Source organism: Lithobates pipiens, unplaced genomic scaffold, assembly GCF_037356315.1.
Source record: "Lithobates pipiens isolate NorthernLeopardFrog02 unplaced genomic scaffold, aLitPip1_a1.2 Scaffold_13, whole genome shotgun sequence".
NCBI lineage: Eukaryota > Metazoa > Chordata > Amphibia > Anura > Ranidae > Lithobates > Lithobates pipiens.
Window position 1 is genome coordinate 424,916,048 of NW_027507718.1, and position 24,750 is coordinate 424,940,797.

At 44.1% G+C, this 24,750-nt stretch overlaps 1 protein-coding gene across 3 annotated transcripts in view; it reads right to left on the reverse strand.

Moving 5' to 3' along the window:
• The window catches only part of PGCKA1 (PDCD10 and GCKIII kinases associated 1), a 118,718-nt gene that overhangs the window by 14,468 nt on the left and 79,500 nt on the right, over nucleotides 1–24,750 (reverse strand). Inside the window, exon 2 of one of the 3 annotated variants that reach the window (XM_077477659.1) lies at nucleotides 15,259–15,331. The exons of the other annotated variants lie outside the window; for them this stretch is intronic. The gene's annotated coding sequence lies outside the window, so the exon portion shown is untranslated. The remainder of the gene's footprint in view (nucleotides 1–15,258; nucleotides 15,332–24,750) is intronic. 3 annotated transcript variants of the gene reach the window in all.

Genomic DNA, 24,750 nt, shown 5'->3' on the forward strand with positions numbered 1-24,750 from the left:
ATTCCAATGCCAGTGATCATAAGGGAAGAAAGGGGACTCTCATGTGTAAAACCGCATCATTTATTAAAGATAACAAAAATATCCACTCACATATAATTTCGAATTCCGCGCTTGTAAACAAAGGAACTTCCAGTTTTGGCCGCGGCCGGAAGTGACGATCGTAACACCTGGCTCCTCCCTGACGCTTTGCGTCACAGACACGTGACTTTTTCAAAGGGTCCATGGAAGTCAAAATTTCTGGGGACTCTGATGTAAGGGGAGGCTCTCTGGGGACCCTAATGTAGGGGAAGGCTCTCTGGGGACCCTGATGTAAGTAGGGAGACTCTCTGGGGACTCTGATGTAGGGAGGGGGTCTCTGAGAACACTGATGTAAGGGGGGCTCTCTGGGGACCCTGATGTAAGGAGAGGCTTTCTGGGGACCCTGATGTAAGGGGAGGCTCTCTGGGGACCCTAATGTAGGGGGCAGCTCTCTGGGGGCCCCGATGTAAGGGGGGGGCTCTCTGGGGACCCTGATGTAAGTGTCAGGTGTGACTGTATGGCAATGCTTTACATAGCTCATGGCATCACAGGTCAGGTAGAGGGCCCCTTAGCAGAATTTTGCTTAGGGCCCCAGGGAGGTTCGGATCAGCACTGGTGTCCCATCAATCAATGTGTCTCCCTTCTCCAACCCCTGTGTCACAGTAAAGCATCTGAGGATGTGACAATGGTGCACAGCAGGGCACACAGGCATCTTACATAGGAAGTGTTAAAGTGGTTGTATAGTTACATTTTTAACTTTGACATACAGCTAAGCCTATAATAAGGCTTACCTGTAAGTAAAAAGAATATCTCCTAAACCATACATATTCCCCTCGGATTGAGCCGCTGACTTCAGTGGCGCATGCACACTGGGGATTCTCGGCTGAAAGTCCAGCAGACACCAGGCCCTGCCGGTTAAGAAAACTCCTGCGCACATGCTCAGGAGTGACGACATTGTGGCTCTGGCCACTAACAGTGTTATATTGCGATACCCGGAAGAAATGCCGAATAAACACGTCAGCTCCCTCGGCGTGGACTGAGTGAGATGCCGGCACCTCGTTCTAAGGTAAGTATTTCATAATGAGGTAGCTCATTATGCCTTTTCCCTTCCAGGTGTAAAATAAATTTTTTTTTTAAGTTAGCGGGTTTACTCTTTACGCTTTAAATGCAGAAGACACTGAAAGACACAGCAGTGCTGCAACAGAGGGGAGGTAAGAGACACCAGCCAATGGGAAGGTAAGCCGAAAAGCTCTTTCTTTTAAATATAGGCATCCTGTATAGCAGCACTTAGACAAGAGAACAATAATCAGTTCCAGTGAGGCTTTTCTAAAGCGCAAATGTGCTGACAGTGAACATGCTGACTGGCGGAGATAATAAATAGAAGACTAATCATTTTGCTGCTGTGCCATCCTTCTCCAATCAGCAGTGCTGCTGTTGCACGTTACACTTTTTTCTTTGCTTTATTGTAAAAAAAAGAAAATGCTGAAGCTTTCACCCACAATGACCATCACTGTAAAGTTCTACTTGGCAGAAGTGGCCCAAAGGAGATATACAGTCGGACAAACAGCATTACAGAATGCTTGATTCGGGTTCACATGTGCTGCATACCTCCCAACATTTTGACATGGGAATGAGGGACACCTACTAGAAAACATATGTTGGGAAAGGGCATGCCCCCTGACACACCCCCTTAAAGGAGAATTAACAAAAAAAAGGTTAATTTAATCCACAAGGGACTTATTTTAGCACTACTATTCCTTTATATTGACTTCTAACATTTACAAATGCAGCAATTTAGAATTTGGATTAAAGGTTTAGTACTGGGAAAGACTTTTTGAAAGATAAAAAGTGTATTTTAATATACAACTATATAGATCAGACCAAAATGAGGGACAAATGAGGGGGAAAGAGGGACAGAGGGACATTGCTCCAAATCAGGGACTGTCCCTCGAAATCAGGTGCTATGGTGCTGCAATGCGACTGGGTCTTTAAGCATATTAATGAACATACAGGATGTAAATTACTTAAAGCAGAACTACACTGCATCTGAACACCACAAACCAAAAATGCTATTCAATTTATTTTTATAGTCAAAGCAAATTCACCCATCCATCCCTGTCTCCATGCTTTATTTTGCTGATAAATGACTTTGAAAAACACTCCCTAGCATTTCTGGTCATGGTCTTCTTGGGTAAGGGCAGGTGATTCATGTAACATTTACAGTATCTCCTGGAATCCATCTGCCCCTAGCTCAAGCATGCAGACAGAAGAAAACCCCTCCTAAAGACTCATGGGATCCCTAGGAAACCAGAAAGTAACTGAAAAAAAAAGTTTGAACAAGTAAATAGGATATACTTTCCTATCTATTTACTAATACTAGCAGCATAAGGATTAAAAATAGTCAATGTTGATCGAGAAAGTGTTCTGTTTTAACCACATTTTAGTTCAGCTGTTCTAGTTAGACTTTGTTCTACTGTTCTACCCAAAGTTATTTAGTATGGCATTTACAGGTCAAGATGAACATTTTCTATTTTCTGAAAATTCTAATTCATGGTTGCCTTTATTTTCTTACCAGAGAAAAGAAAAAAGCAGACATTCACAAGGAACAATTTCATGTTCTTCTTACTGCCCAACACCTATTTCAATTTGCTAACTATAATTATTTATTTGGCATAAAAGCAGTGTGCTAAGCTTATCAGTTAGTTGATAGAGATCTACTTGCATGCTCACTTTCATTTCAAACAATGCTAAAACATGTCAAACGTGTTATGTATTAATACTATGTATCATATAAGAAGGCAAAGAAATGAGTACGGAAAGTAAAGAGGAGAAGAAAAGGCAGAGACAGTCATTGGTTTGACTGTCATTGAAGGCCCTGGTTCAAAATACAGTTTTGTAATTTAAGGGGTGCCAAATTACATACATCAACATTCGTTAAGATGCCATGTTAGCACACCTTAAGTATACTTTAAGGTGCTTTCAAATGTAGTTATAAGCAAAAAAAAACAAACAAAAAATACATGCATTCTACAATCTATTACTAGCATACACTCCTTTCTCGAGACCGGCTTTGGAACGGCGCATGCGCAGTTGACATGTCAGCCCACAGCCATGTTTTTTATGGATGCCTGTAACAGGCATTTATAGGCAGCCCTAAAATAGACAGAAGAAATTTATGGGCTACCCATAAATTTACAGGCGGTTGGAAAAACTGGGCCGACAGCCGGGTGGTCGCAGCTACAGCTCAACGCAGCCCCAGAGCAGGCGGCCTACTGGGAAATTTCCAGCTATCCTGGTAGGCCAATCCAGCCCTGCCCTCAGTCCTGGACCTTAGAAACAGCTGCTATCACTGTAGTAGTGGCAACCACTACAGTGATTTGCAGCCTACACAGGGATCATCAGGTATGAAATATACATACTTACATTGGCGCAAACTGTTTGTGCAACATACAGCTCATACATACCATACATACAGCCAAAAATAAATAAATAAAAAACAAATAATTCTTACTATAAAAAAAAATCTATACAATTAAAAAGAGGTGCAGTAAACCAATACATCAATACATATATATAAAAAAAATTAATAATGCATGACAAAAATGCCATGTAAATCAATAAAGATGCAGCAAATCAATACATCAATAATCCACCCAACGAGCGATGTGGTAAAAGAAAAAAAATTGAATTATGCAGAATCATTCCAACTGTATATAATAAATCAAGTCCATAAACCATGCAGTGTTTAAACAAACATCATCCACAAGGTGTGAAATGTGCTAGCAAATCTTCAGTGTGATAAAATGCCTTTGCTTCACACCCTTCACGATGAACACCAGTGGTATAACTCAATCACCAGATTTTATTGACCTCTTGATACAAAATGGTCAAACAGCACAGGGTAACATTGCTCAGCAATCAATCCCTTGGTTCCTACAATCCTTATAACACTCATGAAAAGAAGGTCCCATTCAAAAAAGTACAAAAAGAGTAAAAAGCTGATAGCATAAAACAATTTCTTTATAAGATCATATTAAAAACAAATGAGCGGTGCTCACAGAGTGCTTAGCTCAGCACTAAGGATCTGACTGCTAAAGCCTTGTACACACGGTCGGAATTTCCGACCACAAAATCCATCAGATTTCTTCTGATGGATTTTGTCCGAAACTTGTGCTGCATAAATGCGGTCGGACAAAGTTGTCGGAAAATCTGATAGTTCGGAACTACGTAGAGGCTAGTAGCCAATAGCTTTGGTCTCGTAATTTGATCTGAGCATGCTTGGCACTTTGTCTGTCAGAATTCTCTACAAACGATCAGAAAAAGTCAGATCGGATTTTTTTGTCGGAAAAGTCCGATAGAGCCCACACATGATTGGATTTGATGACAATATAATCCGACCGGACCTTTTCCGTGGGAATTTCCGACTGTTCGTACAGGGCATAACACTTGAATCGAGCACCACACCAGTGCACATTAAAGGTTTGCTATCTCATTTATCACCTTGTGGAAGATGTTATGTTTTTGTTATGGTCTGAATTATAAATTGTTTATATATTTATTTTTGAGCAGCGCTGTATGTTACAAATACACCTTTAAAATATCATCCATATATTTATACAGCAGCTTGGATTGAGGGGAATTTAGCTCAGAAATATTTGTATTTGTTTTCTGAACTGGTCCAAGCTGGACTACTGTAACTATACAATAAAGATCATACCTAAACTTCAGCTTTACAACTTCTTTCCAAAATAAAAAACAACTGTTGCTGTAAGTAAAAAAAAAAAAAAAATGCTAGCTGCAGTTAAGCCTAAGTTTAATATTTTTTTTTTTATAAAAAAAAAGCTCCTCTCCCCTGAAGATGCATTCTAACACGAAACATGTAGGGCAAAGCTTATTCATGATGTCATCATGTATGCAATAGTCAGGGCTGGATCGAGATTTGGCTCAGGTAAGTGTGTAAAGTAGAATTTCACCTTAATGCTAAAATCCTGCATCTACACACATCCACAATCTAACACTAACCTATCTAATCCTGTAAAGAAGAAATCCGTATGCATACCTGTTTTGAAGCCAATCCGACCAGATCCTATGCTGAGCTGTCAGCTGCGGCTTTACTGTGAAGGCAGGTGCAGAGGACACAACGGATGCCCCATAGTAACTCTATGGGTGACGTCACTTCCCATTCATTTCCCAGCCATTGTCAGCTGTATCCTCTGCAAAGCTTCTGCCGCTGGAGACTGGATCAGATCGGCTTCAAAAAAAGCATGTATACTGATTTCTTCTTTATAGGGCTAGGTTAGTATTAGATCCTGGGTGTCTGTAGATGCAGGGATTTTAGTGTTAGGGTGGACTTACGCTTTATGGAGGGGGCTGGGGGGTCAACTTTTGAAAGGTTTTTTACCTTAAAGTGGTTGTAAACCTCAGACATGAAATATGAACGAAGAATATCCCTCTAGTGTGTACTTGTCTGAATGAGGGGCACTAAGTGCCATTTTTGTCTGCTGCTTCATTCCTCTGCTATAAGCATGAATCACTTCTGACAAGATTTCCTGACACCAAGAGAAAAAAGGTGACAGGGGAGGGACCTCCAGTTGATGGACAACTTCAAATCTGTTCCTGCATGCTGTGTGAGGGGGTATGTATCCCTTTCCTCCAATCAACTCTCAGAGCTCTCCTCATTGAACTCTGCAAAGTGTAACTTCAGCTCTCTGCTCTGTTTTTCTGACAGCTCATACAAGATTTATAACTTCTGGACTTTAAACGGCTGTAGAGAAGACTGCTGATAACTGGGTACAACTTATATAGGTGGATTTGTTTCATCTTTGTGTATAACCTGAGATCAGCACTTCACTGGTTATATGTAAGGGTTTATAACCACTTTGATGCAAAGAATGAATTAAGGTTAAAAATTATTTTACCTTTATATCCACTTTATAAACACTTTTTAAAACACTTTACCATTTACCAGCAAATTAGTAAATATTTGATGTGCTATAATGGATATCTCTAACAATTTAAAGTCTAAAGTCTGATAAATATGCTTAAGTTGGTGTATCACTTGCAATAATTGGGTTGTTTATAGCCAGGGCTTTTTTTCTCAGAGAATAGGTGCAGGAGCTCCCCCTTTCCGAGTCCCCCCTTGTCTCCACCCCTACCCACCTCCGAGCCCTATTCCTTGGTTCCACCCGCTACCACCCTGTGGTGCTCAGTAATTTGTATGGAATTTGGTAATGATAGCAAGAAAAGCAGTAAAATGGATCCCCTGCAGCCAGAAAAAATAGGCCCCCACACCAGCAACAATAGATCCCCTTAACAATAATGGACCATATGCAACAATTTCCTCTCTACTAACAATAGACTATTGGCAGCAACAACAGATCTCCCCTCAGCCAACATCAATAGACTCTCCGTCAGCCAACAACATTAGATCCCTCCCTCAACAGTAGATCTCTCCCAGCAACATCTGCCCCCCCCCAGCAATTTAAGACCAACCCTCAGCAACAATAGGTCCCCCACCAGCAACATTAGACCTCCTCAGCAACAATAGACTCCCCTGCAAAAATAGACCCCCTCCAACCAGAATAGATCCCCCAATCAATAGACCCAGCAGCACACCCCAGTTTTTCTTTCCATTACATACAGTCAGTGCTGGAGGTGCCGGAACTGCGTTCCCCCGCGTTCCCGCTGAAAAAAAGCCCTGTTTATAGCCAACCCAAAAATGTTCATGGTTTTCCAGTGCCAAGGATATGAGCTATAAGGTTGCCATTAGTAAAAGTGAGCTGATCACTTCCTGTATAGTCCGTCTCTCCTGCACTGTTATCAGTTATTACAGTTCTCCTGTAAGCTACTAAGCACCTATGTTAGTCTCGGTTCACATATATGCGAATCAGATGAGTTTTGAACTGCATCACATGTGAACCTGACCGGCTTTCAATGGAGCCGGTTCACACATATGCGGGCTGATTGCGGTGCGAATTTTAAAAGGGTCCTGTGCATTTTTCAGTCTGATTCAGGTGTGATTTCAGTGTCAAATTTGCACCTGAATTGCACCTGAACCGATGAATGGAAAACGTATCGGACTTTGCAGAGAAACTGGTGCTGCATATATGTAAACTGAGCCTTATGGAGATAAGGAGAGGGAGAGGTGCACTGTTATCCTTATCCTTGCCATCTTCTAAAGGTGACCTCAAAAAATACAATACAATGAATGTGTGCTGTCACTGTAGAAAAGGAAGCATGTTACTGGCAGGATCACCAGGTGAAAATAAAGGAAAAAAGAAAACAAATGCAGCCACCACATCTAAGGACTGTTAAGCTGCAATATATAACATCTTTAATCTTGGGTTTAGATCCAAGAACTTTTTTTTCATAATTTTAGACAGAGTGGAGTAGGATGGGCACTCCTGTTGGGATTTTCCTCTATTTGAGCTCCACTAGACTAGAGAGACTTTCCTCTTCTTTCTGTTATGCTGACAATGATTTCACCAGACAATCAACAGGAACAAATACAGATATAATCATTTTACAAGGTTTCTAGCCTTAGCCTATTACACTGAAGACAAAGTATTCAATTTTTGTTTCTGGGTGTTGGAGAGTTCCTTTTGTAGAACTTTGTCAGCAGTTACAGGATGTGAGTAAATCTCTCAGAGACCCAACAGAGACCCAGATAGCGCGAAGAACCTGATAGGGGTTCTAATCCTTTCCAACACTATCCATAACTAAGAAAAGAAAGTTTTGATGAACACATAAATAATGTTTCAGTTCTACCACATACGAAGACGTAATTCCTTAATTCCTCCAATGTGCCTCTAGAAACCGTGCGATAATCCGGTGTAAAGCTGTAGGGCTTTGGACTACCTCACTAGGCATTCTAATTCTTTTCTGTACTTTGAACCACAGTAAGCTTCTGCATTAGATTGAACAATTTGGTCAGTAGAATGTATTCTACTAAAATGTATTCTATTTTTTCCGTGTATATATGTAGAAACTGCAAAGTGACCATGTCTACAAGGACCCTGGAAATAAGTGACATTACAAGCTCAGGGGACTACTAGGAGTTCTTTCAAAGGTATTAGAACTCAATGGGATTGATTTACTGAAGGCAAATAGAATGGGCACTTTGCAAGTGAAGCTGCGCTCTGCAAGAGAATTTTCTCCAGAGCTTAGAAAATGAGGGGAAGCTCTGCTGACTTCCATCATTCAATCATGTGCAAGCAAATATGCTGTGTTTTGTATTTTCCTTGCATGTAATTGGATACTCTTTTACTAAGCTCTGGAGCAAATTCCTTTGCAGAGTGCAACTGTACTTGCAAAGTGCACATTCTATTTGCCTTTAGTAAATTAACTCCAGTATCACCTCCAGATGGAAATTATATAAAAGAGCTGCCAAAGCGAAGACGCGTCATATGGGAGACGGGTCGAATGGCTCTTTTTTTTTTTTTTTTTCGGTCCGTCGGAGTGAGAGAAGAAGAAGATGAATGGACTTTGTGGGACAATTACATTTATTTATTTTTTAATAAAGTACTTGTCGTACTTGTCAAGTACAAGCCATGTCTTGTGTTTTTTTTACCATTTTCACACTTTTTTTCTGAAATGGTAGGGGTACCCCGTTACCATTTCACACAGGGGGAGGCCTGGGGGTCCCCTTGTTAAAGGGGGCTTCCAGATTCCGTTAAGCCCCCCGCCCCAGACCCCCACAACCTCTGGGCAAGGGTTGTGGGGATGAGACCCTTGTCCCCATCAACATGGGGACAAGGTGTTTTGGGGGGGTACCCCAAAGTACCCTCCCCATGTTGAGGGCATGTGGCCTGGTACAGTTCAGGAGGGGGAGTGCTCTCTCACCCACCCCTCTTTTCCTGCGGCCTGCCAGGTTGCGTGCTCAGATAAGAGTTTAGTATGGATTTTTGGGGGGACTCCCTCACCATTTTTTTTATTTTGCCGCGGGGTTCCCCTTAAAATCTATACCATAGAATTTTCCCCAGAGCTTAATAAATGTTGTGAGATTTTACTCTTCAAGGCTACACAATCACATGCATGGAAAATAAAAAGACAGCCTTTTTGCTTCCTCCTGATTGTATGTTGGATGTCATTAGAGAGTCAGCTCATTCAGCTCTTGAGAAAATTATCTTGCAAATTGAAAAGTGAAATCAAAAACTATGTGTTTCCATGGATTAATATTAGGTACTATGCATTTCCATGGATGCACTAGTGATGCTTTAATGTCAATCTTCTGTGCACGCTGTGTGTGTCTTATCCTCTGTCTATGTTTAAGTGATCTGCTGTAACTGCACAGTCAATATTCCACCCTGAGCACACATTACACCACAGATGCAAAGTGCAGACACGGGTGTCTTTCTGGGAGGAGGTCCTCTCTGCAGTCACAATGACAGCTTCTGTACTTTTAATGCAAATCATTTACTTTCTGGCTGAAAAATTTCCTGGCTACTGGTGTTAGAACACACCTCACACACCCTCCTTTGTTTCTATTTAACTAGCTGTAAAGTAAATGTCAAATCCCTGAGACATGAATATTCATATGTTTCTGTAGATGTAGTATATGTAGGAATGTGTGTTACAGTTTCCCCTTATTGAGTGGTGATATACACTCACTGGTCACTTTATTAGGTACACCTTGCTAGTACCATGTTGGACCCCCTTTTGCCTTAATTCTTCATAGCATAGATTCAACAAGGAGATTTTTGTCCATATGGACATCATAGCATGATGGGCTGTTTTAGTGGCGCTGCCGTGTGAAAGGCGTCTTAGGGTCAGATGTCAACATTAAAGCTGAACTCCAGGCAAAAAGCTAAATACACAGACAAAATACATAAATGAGAGCTGTATGAGGTGCAATTCTGTTGATCCAGTTGAATTTTACACAGCTCTGCTAAACAACACAGTTCTGTCTGGTAGGGAAGGTGACCTGATTTTGCTCTGCCGCAGTTCAGTAACACTTAGAGGTCTTGTCCCTCCCCCAGCATGCGAATGGAGATGCAGCGCACTGACTTTTTTTCATGTTTCTTGCACTGCAGCATAACTATTTTGCTTCTTGTGTGACTTCTCCCTTTTTCAGCCTGAGCCATGCCTTACGGTGGCTGATACCAATTGCAACTCAGATATTTACGCTACTTGTATTAAAAATAGAAATTTACACTGCATTAACACTATACCGTTTTGTTCAAAAATATGTGTCACGTTTGTAGTGCTATTAATTACGTGGCACTTATTGGCATCCAAAACACAGCAAGCAGACTTGTTTTTCCACACAGCAAAGCCCAAAAGGTGCATGGGCTACTTTTCTTTATTTGTCACTTGTAGGGCAGCCTATGAAAACAAACAAGATGCCATATGCGGGTAGCGCAGCAGTGCGCAAAAAGAAAGCACATATGCGTACTTTCTGCTGTCATGCATCATAGTGTGAATGGGCCTAAGAATGTATTATGATTGTAGAGTTATATTAGTTTTGCCTTTATGTCTACCTGAAGTTCTGCTTTAACCCTTTTAATACAAAACCAATTTTCTTTATTTTTTATACACATGCTGAAAATCATTTTTTAAAATTTTTCATAAATTTAGAACCCCTAAATATAGATATTCATAATGCAGAGAACCTAACTAATAAGATTGTGTGCTGGCGTGATATTTGCTACAAAATATTTTCATTTAAAAAAATACACTACATTTTTTTTTCACATGGACTTGTAAAACTGCAAATAAAATCAACAAATTATGGCTATGAAATTAGCAACATCCAAAATAAATGTACTGATTTTAAAGGCACTTTAATGTATATTTGGATTAAACCGTGTGTTCAAGTCACAGCCTTAGCTAAACAAGACATTGCAAAGATTCCATTGCCATGTTGGCAGTTCCAGGACCACATTCAGTGTATGTTTAAAATGTAAATGTATCATGATAGACAAAGAAAGTAATTCTATAAAAACATAATATGGCTGTGTCTTTTGTCGTTCATGTGCAGTAGGTGACGCACCTCCTACTAAAGAACAATAGTCTGTAGAGTCATTTCCAAATGTATACAGAATTCTTGTCCATTCAATGCTACAATCACAGAGCCTTTATGAATGTATTCTTAACATAGCAACACTTTTAAATTACCAAACAATGCTGAACGATCATGACTGCTTAGGTGCAATGAGCCCATGTACCATAAGGCTGGGTTCACACTGCTGCGGCTACGAGAACCGGATGTGATTCGCACCGCACTGCAGTGCAAATTACATCCGATCTCTGTGCGATGCAAGTTCAGCCATACAGATAGTATGGCTGAATTCGCATCGCACCCGCCCCAAACTCGCACAGGACCCTTTTTTTGGTCCGCAGCAGAATCGGATCGCATGGATGTTCACACCATGCGATCCGATTCCTGTCCGAGTTTGCAGATCACACTGCGATATGCGAACTAATCTGGGGGTGTCATTAACGTTTTACTGACACTCCCAGCAGTTCGCATAGGGCAGTGTGAACTGCTGCCGGGAGGCATGCGATGCGGGAACCCGCCGCGGATTTGCGGCGTTCCCGCATCGCTGCAGTGTGAACCCAACCTTAACTGTAACATATCTGTAAGGCCGACTTTTATCCCTTGCCACTTCATCCCATTAAATAACACACTTACAACTATTAAGTTGGAAAGGGCAAGGCCGCAGCTCTATTAAATCCAACACATAACATCTAAATACTTTCAAACAGTGCCGGTCATGTGAGAACATGATTCCAAAAAGGGGAAGGAGATAAAAAGGGGCCTGTCCTTACCATAAGTGCTGGAAAGGCCGTCTGCTTCTTATTTCCGTCAAGAGCATATCCCCGTTACAGCCATTTTATGCTGGCAAGTTCAAGAAAACCGCAGCAAGCTGTGACATACCAAAGAAAAATTAGGGCGGGAGGGTGGGCAGCTCTTCCAACCATGCATCCAGAAGGATCCAGAATCCCCTGGGGCGCCACTTTTACCGAGCTCAGTCCCAGCACGTCCCCCTTCACAACCAATCCTTAGTGAACCCTCGGTCACTTCGACCCGCCCTGGTCATGCCCCCATCAGTCAAGGCTCTCTTTCCCTAAAGGACTTAAGAGGCCTTCATTTTAATTCTTATGAAAGAGCAAATATTTTATAGGTGTCTGTGATTGTCAGTGCCCATACACGCTGATGCAAGAATCTGCTTCCCATAGCCCTCTGGCCACCAACTGGTGCAAGCTGCGGAAACATTTTATATGGTATATTTAAGCCAAAGCTTCTGTTAAATTGCATTCTGGCTTATTTTATCTGCTGTAGGCCCAGGAACAACATATGTCCAACAGAATCCTCAATTCCAACTAACATCCACTCTTTACTGAGGATTCTCCATGTAGCACCCTCTTAAGTGTTAGGCAAATTTTGCTCCCTTGTAATAAAAGGAGCAGTAATTGTCTGGCCTGTTCAGGGTTTCACAGGCTGGGAGTTTGATTCCTTCCCCCTCCTCTGGATGATGCTTCCAGAGCATAGGATAGGGGATTCAAATCACCCAGCCTGAATATTTATCAGGTTCCGGCCAATCCCTGGAGGAGGAAGTTTCTAGAAGGGGACCAGTGTGTAACTAAATAGTCTGAGACACTGGAGAGCAGGGTTCCCCCAGGCAGCCCATGGACTGTGCAGCTGTTCTTGAGGCCTTAGAGATATCAGGGTTGAGGGCCTTACTGGATCTTCCAAGAAGTTGATAGCACAACCTCACCATAAGGGATCTGGTCTGGAAGTCTCACACACTGGACTGTGTCCACAGGAAGCTAGAAGATGGCAGCTGTCTTTGGGACTTGTGAGTAAAGACCCTACATTGATCCCTGTGGCTGTGTAGTGTTTTGGAAATAACATTAGCTACCAGTAGTTGCACATAGGAGCAAGGTAACTAGATGCCAAAGGAACTTGCCTCAAAATCCCCAATTGTGAGGCCTGTTTATAAATTTACCTCCCAGTCTTCAGCTGTGGAGGATTTGTAACATTCACATGTACTTAAGAAGAACATTGTCCTCTAGATGCTAAGTGCTAATTGCTTTGAAGTATCCCATGCCCTAACCTGCCTCCTGTATAAGCTTCTTCAAGCAATAAGTTTTAAAAAGACACATTACTTAAGTAATTACTGGAGCCGGTGTGAATGTAATGGTGCTTGTGGGGATGGGCAACCTCTGTACTTTTAGGGAAGAACCAGATAATACCACTGGCCCCTGCAGGGGTAGCACTACATCCATAATGTAGAATACACAAAAAACTTTAAAAAGACAATAAGAAATTCAATCAACCTAAGCCCATATAAAAGTAAAAATATCTGTATAGTATGGCCTAAATAAATGCAATCCAGCAACTGCTGCAAGCCAGTAGGATCTCCTGATGATAAAAACAGCAGAATGAGGTCTATCGGGAGAGTGTATGACAGGTTTACAACAATTGGAAGACAGGGGTTGATTTACTAGAATTGGAGCGTGCAAAATCTGGTGCAGCAGTGCAGTGTAGCCAATCAGCTTCTAACGTCAGCTTGTCCAATTAAGCTTTGACAAAAAAAATGCAGAGCTACACCAGATTTTGCACTCTCCAGTTTTAGTAAATCAACCCCCCCCCCCCACCCCCAGGACAAAGCTTTGACATTCTATTACAGGACGTTCCTACAATAAGACCTTCATTGCAGGATCACCTGAAATTATTTTAGAGAAAACTGCAGATTTCAAAATAATGTGGATTACTTTTGAAATTACTTTAACATCATAAAGCTGACACGAGCCTTAAATGACACTAAGGCCTCTTTCACACTGGGGCGGTTTTCAGGCGTTGTAGTGCCTGTGTAGCACCTGAAAAAACCGGCCCCTTTCACACTGGAGTGGTGCGCTGGCAGGACGGTGAAAAAAGTCCTGCTAGCCGCATCTTTGGGGCGGTGAAGGAGCGGTGTATTCACCGCTCCTAAACCGCTCCTACCCATTGAAATCAATGGGACAGCGCGGCAATACCGTCGGATGCTCAGATCAAATTCCTACATCAAAGCTACTGGCTACTAGCCTGAATGTAGTCCCATCGTAACGAAATTACGTCATCACGTTCTGAAAGATCTGATTTTTCGACAACTTAGTCCAACCGTGTGTATGCAACAGTTTCGGACACAATCCATCAGACTAAATCTGACGGACAAAATCCAATGGATTTGGTTGGCAGAATCTCCGACCGTGTGTACAGGGGCTTAGAGGGTGGCTACGTTCCTTATCCATGGTCCTACTCTATGTAGGAAAACAGCCTCGCTCATTCTTCCTTCCAAGATGAATTATGGGATTGGTAGTGTCTATAAAGCAGTGTACATGACCATAACATATATGCACTGCTTGTTCCAAACAAGGGGAAGTGATGGGAGAAAGGGAGAGGTCTGGGAGGTAGAAAAACACAGTTAGCAACAACTTGGTGAAAAATATATTTTCCGTATAGTGTATGGCCAGCATAGGGATATTGTTTATTATCTTTAAGTGACTGGGTTTACATCTACTTTAATTCACTGAAAAATAAATGGTTAACGCCCCCCCCCCCCAAAATAATAATACTTTTTCTGAATTGCTGTATTTGTGCCTTACATGACAGTTCACTGCCATCTGGTATTCACACTTACAGCATGAAGCGGTCAGCTGTGCATCGTAAGCACATCCCTACCCCCTTGTAATATCTAGACAAGGCATTTACCAATATTTTCCTACAGCGAACTGCTCAGTAATTTCTATCTTATTTGATGATGGGAACTGCTTTGTTCTGTATTGTTGGGCAGAAAAGAAAAGGATATTCTTCTGTTGTTTCCGCACTGCTTTAGTTAATGTTTAGCCAGCTGCAGTGTTATTCTGTTGAGTTTAATAGTTCCTTTTTATTTTAACACACAACATGCTGCTGATTTGAAGGAACTCAGATCTACATTGGATCCAACGGGTTGTGAAACCCTATAATAGTGTACAATGGAAGATGTCATTCCTGGAAATGGGACAATCAAGTGGGATAATGACACCTGCAATGGTTGTAATACATAATAAACAAAGGACAGTGGTACTCTGTACAAAATATTAGGTTAAAGTGTATATAATGGCAACACATTCTTTAAAATATTAATAGAACAGTGATTGGTTAGAACAGCTGTTGTGTTTTTAATGCTGTTTGTGTCCCTGATAGAGAGTTTTTTGTCATTTGTTTGTCCTGGTGATTGGGACTAAAATGGAAAATACAAACTTTTGAGCTCTCACCAGAACCGGAATATAGGGGAAATCTTCCAATTGCATCACTTGTTCTGGTGACAGCTTCATATCGTCCAACTTTCTAGAATGATAAATAGGGACAACTTTTAGCACACAGTGGGGCTTATTCACTAAAGAAAAATCGACTTTGCACTAGAAAGTGCACAGAAAGTGCACTGAGAAGTGCAGTCGCTGTAGATCTGATGGGGGCAAGGAAAATAAAAACAGCATTTTAGCTTGCACATGATTGGATGGTTAAATCAGCAGAGCTTCCCCTCATTTTAGATCTTCCCTTTAGATCTACAGTGGCTGCACTTCCAAGTGCACTTGTAGTACATAGTGGATTTGCCTTTAGTAAATCAACCCCAGTATGTAGGCAGAGGAAGCCTCCCTGCCACAACCGCGGTTGTGTGGTCACAAAGATCTAATATGCAGAAAATAATTGGCTAAACCACACAAGTATATTGGCTTTGCAAAATAACAAAGGCGGGAATATAGTACATATATAGAATATAGTGGGATACTCCAAAACACTGAATAGTAATGAGAGTGCACTCTTCTTTTTGCAGCTGCTTCCTAGAACAATCCCTTCAGCAGTAGGACAGGGAATGAACATCATTGTCACACCATAAGCAATGTTCCAGGCCAAGCAGGCCTTAGTATTAGTGCACCAGGGGTTAACAGCAACAGCAGTCACTGGGCTTCTCCACTCAGGCCTGTACTCACAAGTAGGGATGAGCTTCGTGTTCGAGTCGAACGTACGTTCGACTCGAACATTGGCTGTTCGTGCGTTCGGCGAATTCCGAACGTTTTGGCCGTTCGCGTCAAAATTCGAGTGACGCGCGCGCGGACCACAATGCACTGCGTTGGCGCAGTGCATTGCTGCCCGATGATTGGCCAAGCATGCACTGTGACCCCGCATGCTTGGCCAATCGCAGCGCCGGCAGCGAGGAGAGCCATGATTGGCCACAGGCATCCTGCCTGTGGCCAATCATAGCTCAGGCTGTGTAGTGCACGCCCCACACTATATAAGGCCGCCTTTAAGGCGGCCTCCTGTAGTGTGTTACTTTGCATCTGAAGCAGTGGGTGTTCTGTGTACCTTCAACACAGTACACACCAATCGTTTTTGGCTGATTTCCTATCTTGCTGCTGTGTAGTGGTTGTTGTCTGTGCCCTGACTGCAGTATACACCACTATATTCACCTCACCTATATAGCTAGTGATCTAGCTTTAACCACTTAACAACTGCCCATTGCCGATTAACGGCTTCAGGGCGGTTGTTTAACTCAGAGAGGCCGTTAATTAACGGCCTCCCAGAATTCTGCTCTCGCGTGCCCCGAGGTGTGCGCACTCGAGAGCATCCGTGACCGCCGGGTCCATAGGACCCGGCGCATCACGGTAAACGGCCGCTCATAGCGGCCGTTTACCACGTGATTGCTCCGTCAAATGACGGAGTGATCACTTGGAAACAAACCGGCGTCATGTTATGACGCCTGTTCCTCCCTCCCCTTTCTGTACCGATCGGTACAGCGGAGGGGAAAGAGATCGGTGTCAGCAGCGATGTGGGCTGCATCTGCAGTGCCCACATCGCTGCTCACCGAATTTAACCCCTCAATTCCCTGCCAATACTCTGCAATACCAGTGCATACTCTGCAGTACCCTGCCATTACTCTGCAGTACCCCGCCATTACTCTGCAGTACCCCGCCATTACTCTGCAGTACCCCGCCATTACTCTGCAGTGCAGTACCCCGCCATTACTCTGCAGTGCAGTACCCTGCCATTACTCTGCAGTGCAGTACCCTGCCATTACTCTGCAGTACCCCGCCATTACTCTGCAGTACCCCGCCATTACTCTGCAGTGCAGTACCCCGCCATTACTCTGCAGTGCAGTACCCTGCCATTACTCTGCAGTACCCCCCATTACTCTGCAGTACCCCCCAATACTCTGCAGTACCCGCCATTACTCTGCAGTACCCCCAATACTCTGCAGTACCCTGCTATTACTCTGTAGTACCCCGCCAATACCCCGCCAATACTCTGTAATACCCTGCCATAAATTGCCATACCCAGCCATACTCAGAGATACCCAGCCATACTCGGTGATACCCTGAAATACCCAGCCATAGACGCCCCCCACCCCTCACCGCCCTCCGGTGCTTCTACCAACTCACCAGTACGATCAAAGCCAGAATCTTTTTTTTATTTTTTATTTCAGGCTTCCCAGCCTAGAGGTGAGATGTGGGGTCATATTGACCCCCAGATTTCACTGTAAAGAGGACCTGTCACCCCATATTCCTATTACAAGGGATGTTTACATTTCTTGTAATAGGAATAAAAGTGATCAAAAATATATTTTTGGGAAAAAAAATGTCAAACTAAAATAAATAAAGTAAAATGAACAATAAAAAAATAAAATAAAAATTAAAGCGCCCATGTCCCCATGTGCTCGCATGTGCCACACATGTGAGGTATCGCCGAGAATGTTAGAGCGAGAGCAATAATTCTAGTCCTAGACCTCCTCTGCAACTCAAAACATGTAACCAGTAAAAAAATATTTAAAGATATGACCGGAAGCGGAAGGAGGCGGACGCATATCCGAGGAGCTCCGCCGAGGCCTTCTGACGATCGTGGGCCATCCGAGCCCGGCGAGCTTCTCAGCGGTTCCCCACCGTCCATCGGGGTTGCCGCTAGTGTGGGGCACAGTCCGATGCCCGTATCGTCCTCGGCACCCACCGCAAACGCCGTCCTCCGGGCCGTTGCTGGCCGCCACCCGGGGACGCGGCGCCGCCATCTTGGGGCCTACTAAAATCCGGAAGCCTAACGCCGGCCCGCAGCGTTCCACGGGCCCCCCTGCTTCTCCCGAAGGTCAGTCGAGGACCCCCCTCACAGCGGTCCCCCGAGAGCCACGTATCCAGGAGCGGAGGATCCAACGAACGGGCCCAGAGAACACAGGACAGGTGAGGAACACGGCGGCCATATTGGTACACCTCAGGCCCACTCTACTCTAGGCCTGTGTGGACTCTCCCTCTCCCCTATCATTTGGATACAGCCAAGCTGCCCCTGTTATCCTCACCCTGACTAACTAACTTTTCTGCTAAGTAAACCTCAGCTGCTCTGAAGCTCCCAGGCCCGAGCTCTGTTTGATATTTACCTGGGGGCCATCTTGCTTCACCCTCCCCCAGTACTGTTACACCTTACTGCTCTTTAAACGACCAGTTTGTGCTGCCCCCACCTGAAGTGTGTTTTGAGTTCCGCACCTACTATACCCCTGCATCTGGGCTATTAAAGGAGTCGCAGTTTGGTGCAGCTACACCCTCTCCTCCCCTTCACAGTTTTGAAGAAGCTTGACACCCCCCTCAGATCTACACGCCTCCCCCCAATAGCAAGATATTATAGTCCCGGCCAGTCACACAAGGCTTACAGATGTGATGGACTATTAGAGACGGGACCTGGACCCCCTGTCCTCTCTCCGTGACTCCCATCTTACGCTTATGTGATCTTTACTGACAGGGTGTCTCCTTATTGACTCATTTCAATCGGCCACACACCCCATGGGCAAAATTGGGGATCAACGTCGCACCTATTCCTATGCTATTAAATCGCAGCCCCCTGTAGCGATGGACCGCTATCTGAACAAACCCCCACAAGCTACTCCAAGGGTTTCTGACAGCTCCCAGATCCCACCGGAACAGCCTGACATTTGCACCAACATGCTCTTCAATGATACCTCCACACTCTCATCCTCCCCATCTCCCCCCCTAACGGCGGAGCTACTGGACACTAAATTACACTCCCTACTACAAGCAATCACTCATACCATTGCACAAGAGGTAGGGAAAGTGGCCAAGGAATTGAGAGGGGAGATTGATCAGCTAGGTGAACGCACAGACTCTTTGGAATATAAATTTGATGAAATGGTGCAATATGTCCAGGTTCTCGAGGACGACAACGCCACTATGAAAAACACCGTGACCCAATTACAGGCCCAGCAGGAGGATTTGGAAAACAGGGAACGTAGACAAAACCTTCGATTCAGGGGTATTCCTGAAACGGTGGAAGACAAAGACCTGCGCACCTACCTCCTAAGCCTTTTCAACTTTGTAGCCCCAAATATCCCAGACATAGATTGGCGCCTGGACAGAGCACATCGGTCACTGGCTCCAAAACCCCCTCTAGGGGCCAATCCGAGAGATGTGATTGTGCGTTTTCACTATTATGACAGCAAGGAAGCCCTGACTCTTGCATCTCGTAATCAGTCCAGAGTTGAATTTAAAGGCTCTAAGCTACAAATCTTCAGTGACCTGTCACCTATTACCCTGACAAGGAGGAGAACCCTCCGTCCACTAACTTTGCACTTACAGTCTCACAAGGTGGCCTACCGGTGGGGTTTCCCTTTCCGCCTATCCGTTTCCAAGGACGGCACCCAATATTCCCTACGCGATCTGCAAGAAAGTGACACCTTCCTGCGCAACTTGGGTCTCCCACCTCTTCCAGAAGAAGATTCACAGCCTCTTCCAGCAACGCCCAAGCCTCCGCTGGCTCCAAGCCGCATCTGGACCCCGGTGCGACAGAAGACGTCCAGATCCCACTTTACACCCCAGAAAAGTCGTGCCTCCAGACTCCCGACCTGAACTGCTTTCTCCGGATTTCCTCTGGATGCCTTATTTACCTTGACACCCCGCTGATGTTATGGGTAGTCAACACCCCATAGTGGGTTTACTTACCCCCTGGCCCGGGGGGTGGGTGGTCGAACGTATCTGACGTTGCCTCCAGTTTAACCCCAAAAATGTTATTCTTATCCCCTTAACAGGTTGTGAACTATTCATTTTTTTTAAGTTTTTTTTTTTTTTTTTTTTTTCTCTGACAGAGGTTATAATGCTAAAGGTTATTTGCCTGTGTGTACGTGTCTGCGGATATGTACATAAGTCTACATAGCTCCCCCTTCCCCCCCCCCCTTTTTTTTTTTTTTTTTTTTTTTTTTTTTTTCACGACCGGGGTCTACTGTTTACCCTGGGGGCAACCTGCTCACTTTGGAGAGAGGCTGGGGATCCTCCCACTCCCCTCCGACTTTTATTTTTTCAAGTTTTTCAAATTTTTCTATTTTTGCATGTTTTGGAGATGTACAATTCTCCACTTCAGACCCATGGCTTAGACCTGGGTTCCCTGGTGGCGCTTAGCTATCCAGGTTTTTGTTGGGTGGTCGTTAAACCCCGACCCCTTATTCCACCCCCATCCCTCCCCTCTTTCCTTTTTCTTTTTTGGTACATTTTTACCATTGTGGATGAGTCACTGGGATTAATCCCGATTTTCCACCGAACCCGCTTGCTTTTGGTACAGATTTTGTTATACGATTATATTGTTATTTGTGTCATGCACATTGCTTTATTATGTAAGGTATATTTGTTTTGGGTCCACTGTTATATTCTGCTTGTTACATATGTGAGGTTTTCTGTCATGTTCTGGCCCCTATCTGACCTATCATGGCATTGAAACTCCTGACCTATAACGTTAAGGGGTTGAATTCCATTCAGAAGAGATGGCTTGCTCTGAAGGAGTTTAGGGCCTCCGGGGCGGACGTGATAATGGTCCAAGAGACCCACTTCCGTGCTGGAGGCTCTTTTAATTTTGCTAGCAAACAGTTCCCGACCTCCTTTCTAGCGTCTGACCCGTCGGGTAAGGCAGGGGTAGCTATATTGATTGGTCGGCATTGCCCGTTACGGGTCACTTCGTCCCATTTAGACCCTCATGGAAGATTTATTATTCTGAAATGTTCCCTATTTGCTAAATCTCTCACCTTAGTTAATATCTATGCTCCCAACTCGGGTCAGCTTACCTTTTTGTCCTCAGTCTTTGACGTTCTAGACCGCTTTGCTCAACCGTTTATGATTTTAGGAGGTGATTTTAATATGACAATGTCGTCAGACAAAGATAGACACACTCTCTTCCCCTCGGCTTCCCCACCCCGAGCCACTCAATTGTCTAAATCATTTCGCAAGCTGATCAGGTCTAGAGGCTTGCTAGACATCTGGAGGATAAAACACCCTACTCACAAACAGTACACTTTTTTTTCTCATCCTCACAAGCTTTATTCAAGGCTAGATCACTTCTTTATCTCCTCGCCCTTGTTAACATCAGCAGTCTCCTCTGAAATCAACCCTATGACGTGGTCCGACCACTCTTCAGTCCACTTAGACGTCCACCTTTCATCTTCGTTTCCTAAGACCTGTCACTGGAGACTGAATGAGACATTTCTTCACTCTCCAGAAACGAAAAGTCTTTTGACAGATGGACTCACAGAATACTTCCAACTTAACACGGGCTCGGTCACGGGTCCCTCCACCCTGTGGGAGGCCCACAAGGCTGTTTTTCGCGGTCGGTGCATAGCGCTGGGATCCCGTCTTAAAAAGGACGCGGCATCCCAGCGCTTTGCCATTATGACCGATTTGCGCTTAGCAGAGAGACTGCTGTTGGCCTCCCCCACGGTGGACAGACTCCGAAAAGTCATTTCCCTGCGTAATCGGCTCAAATCCCTAGCAATGAGCAAAATAGACAAATCTCTTTTGTGGTCCAAACAGAAGTTTTATGAATTCTCAAACAAACCTCATAAGCTGCTGGTAAATAGGTTGAAACCACGCCCTTTTCAACCCTCTCCCGACTTTTTACGACAACCTGATGGTACACCTACTTATTGCCCCCTGACTATGTCACGGGTCTTCGGAGACTTCTACCATAATTTATATAACTGTCTACAGAAAGACCCAAATTATGACTTTTCACAAGGGAGATTTGATCTCTTTTTTGAACACTTGAAATTGCCTAAACTCCTCCCCGACCATCTTGCAACCCTGAATTCGGCCATTTCACCCGACGAACTTGAAGCAGTAATTACACAACTCCCCAGCCAAAAAGCCCCGGGCCCCGACGGGTTACCCTATTCCTATTACAAAACTTTCCTACCTGTCCTGAGTCCCCACATGATCTCGCTCTATACTTCCCTACTTAAAGGTTCCACTCCACACGCCCAATTCCTACACGCTCATGTTTCGGTCATACCAAAACCTGGTAAAGATCCCTCCTTACCTGACAATTATAGGCCTATAGCGCTATTAAACTCAGACTATAAAATTTTTACAAAGATCCTGGCTAATAGGCTGACCCATATAATCCCTACACTCATCCATAGAGATCAAGTTGGCTTTGTACACACTCGTCACGCAGGTGATAATACCAGACGCACAATAGACCTGATTGATTTATTGAACAAAACCTCCCGTCCAGCCCTTATTCTTAGTCTAGATGCTCAGAAGGCCTTCGACAGGCTTAGCTGGCCGTATATGTTTGCCACTCTTGCAAGATATGGTTTCACAGGCCCTTTTGTTTCAGCTCTTGAAGCCCTCTACTCCTGCCCCTCTTCCCAGGTCAAATTGGCATCCTACCTATCGTCTTCATTCCCTTTGAGCAATGGCACGAGACAGGGTTGCCCCCTGTCGCCTCTTCTTTTTATCCTCTGCCTCGAACCCCTGGCGGAGGCCATCCGCGTTCACCCAGACATTAGAGGGATATGCCTACGCCACAGGGAATATAAAATGTCCCTATTTGCAGACGACATCCTCCTGACATTGACCAATCCCCATATCTCACTTCCGAACTTGTTGTCCTTGCTGAAAGATTTTAGCTCCATATCAGGGTACAAGATTAACACCAGTAAAACTGAAGCTTTACCTTTACACATTCACTCTTCTGCTCTCACAATACTGCAAGACAACTATTCCTTTCACTGGTGCACAGACTCCATTAAGTACCTGGGGATTAACATTACTCCCTCCTATTCGACCTTATACTCGGCTAACTACCCCCCACTTTTTCGTGACATTGCTAGGCTTTTGAAGCAATGGGATTCGCTTCCCCTCTCACTTTTGGGTCGTATCAATGTCCTAAAAATGTCAGTGATGCCTAGACTCCTCTACCTTTTTGATACTCTTCCAATCCCAATCCCTATGTCCCAACTTAAGGCTGTCCAAAGAGCTTTTCTTAACTTCATTTGGCATTATCGAGCGCATAGGGTTGCAGGTTCGGTGATGTTGGCTCCTAAATGGCGTGGAGGTCTGGGAGCCCCAGATCTGATCAAATATTACTATGCTACACACCTTAAACCAGTTATTACCTGGTCATCCCGGAAAGCCCCCACAGTATGGGCTGAAATTGAGATGAGCATCACCAGGCCTGCACACATCTGTGCCATGCTTTGGGCAGACCTTAAAACCTCCATGGGTCCACTTCGTAGCATCTGTCTGGCCCCGATGCTGTTCTCCTTGGAAATCTGGAGGAAATGCCTAAAGTTGTTTCCTCTGGCTTCCCAATGCCCTCCTTTGCTAAACATACTGTTTAATCCAGATATCCCAGACAGCCTAGCATATGATAGAGTGATTCCTTGGTCTGAAGCTGGTTTGTTTCAACTCCGCAATATAGTGCATCCGCTCACCAGGAGGCTTCTATCATTCGCGGACATGCAGAAACAGCACCAAATTCCCAAACAACTCTTCCACTCCTATCTGCAAATCAGACACTACTTTGCTTCTAAATCCCCCACTCTCTGTCTTGATAAGCCAACTCCATTTGAATTTTTATGTGCTCAGGGCCCATACCAGGCCCATTTAATCACTGACATTTATAGAATACTCCATGAATCGGTGCCCCTTACGGAATCTTCTCATTCATATATGCGTAAGTGGTCGCAAGTGTTAGAACATCCCATCCTACTCCCACAATGGCAGAGAATCTGGGAGGCCGTCTCTAAGACATCCCGCTGTGTGGAACAGAAGGAAACGGCTTACAAGATTCTGCTCTTTTGGTATAGAACGCCTGAAATTTTAAATAAATATGATCCCAAGACTCCTGCGATGTGCTGGAGATGTCGGGGAGATATAGGTTCCCATTTCCATATCTTCTGGGCATGCCCATTGATCCGTCCATTTTGGATTACAATACAATCCTTCGTCCAAGACTTGTTGGAGATTTCCCTCCCATTAGACCCTCTGTATTTCTTACTAGGGTTGCCGATTCCTGGACTCTCTAGACATGCTCAGAAGCTTGCCACCTTTATTTTGTTAGCAGCTAAGAGAGCTATCCCTACACGGTGGCTATCACGTTCCCCGCCCACTCTCCCCCAGGTCTTGCAGAACCTAGAACATATCGGCCGTATGGAAAAGCTTACAGCCATAGTCCATGACACTATGCCTAAGTTCTCAATGATTTGGGATCTGTGGTATCGCTCTAAACTATATACTGCTACTTAATATAGTTTTCTGAGTTTGGACCTCCTACGCTAAGTTTAAGGCTCAAATTGCACGTTCACACTGTTCTATGCCCTTCTAAAGGAATGAAGTTTCCACATTTCCTGCTCACTGTCCTATGCCTATTTGATTGTGACGATTGCTGTTTTGTACCACAAATAATTGTTAATTAATGTGAGGATATACAGAATGTGCTGAAATATCCTA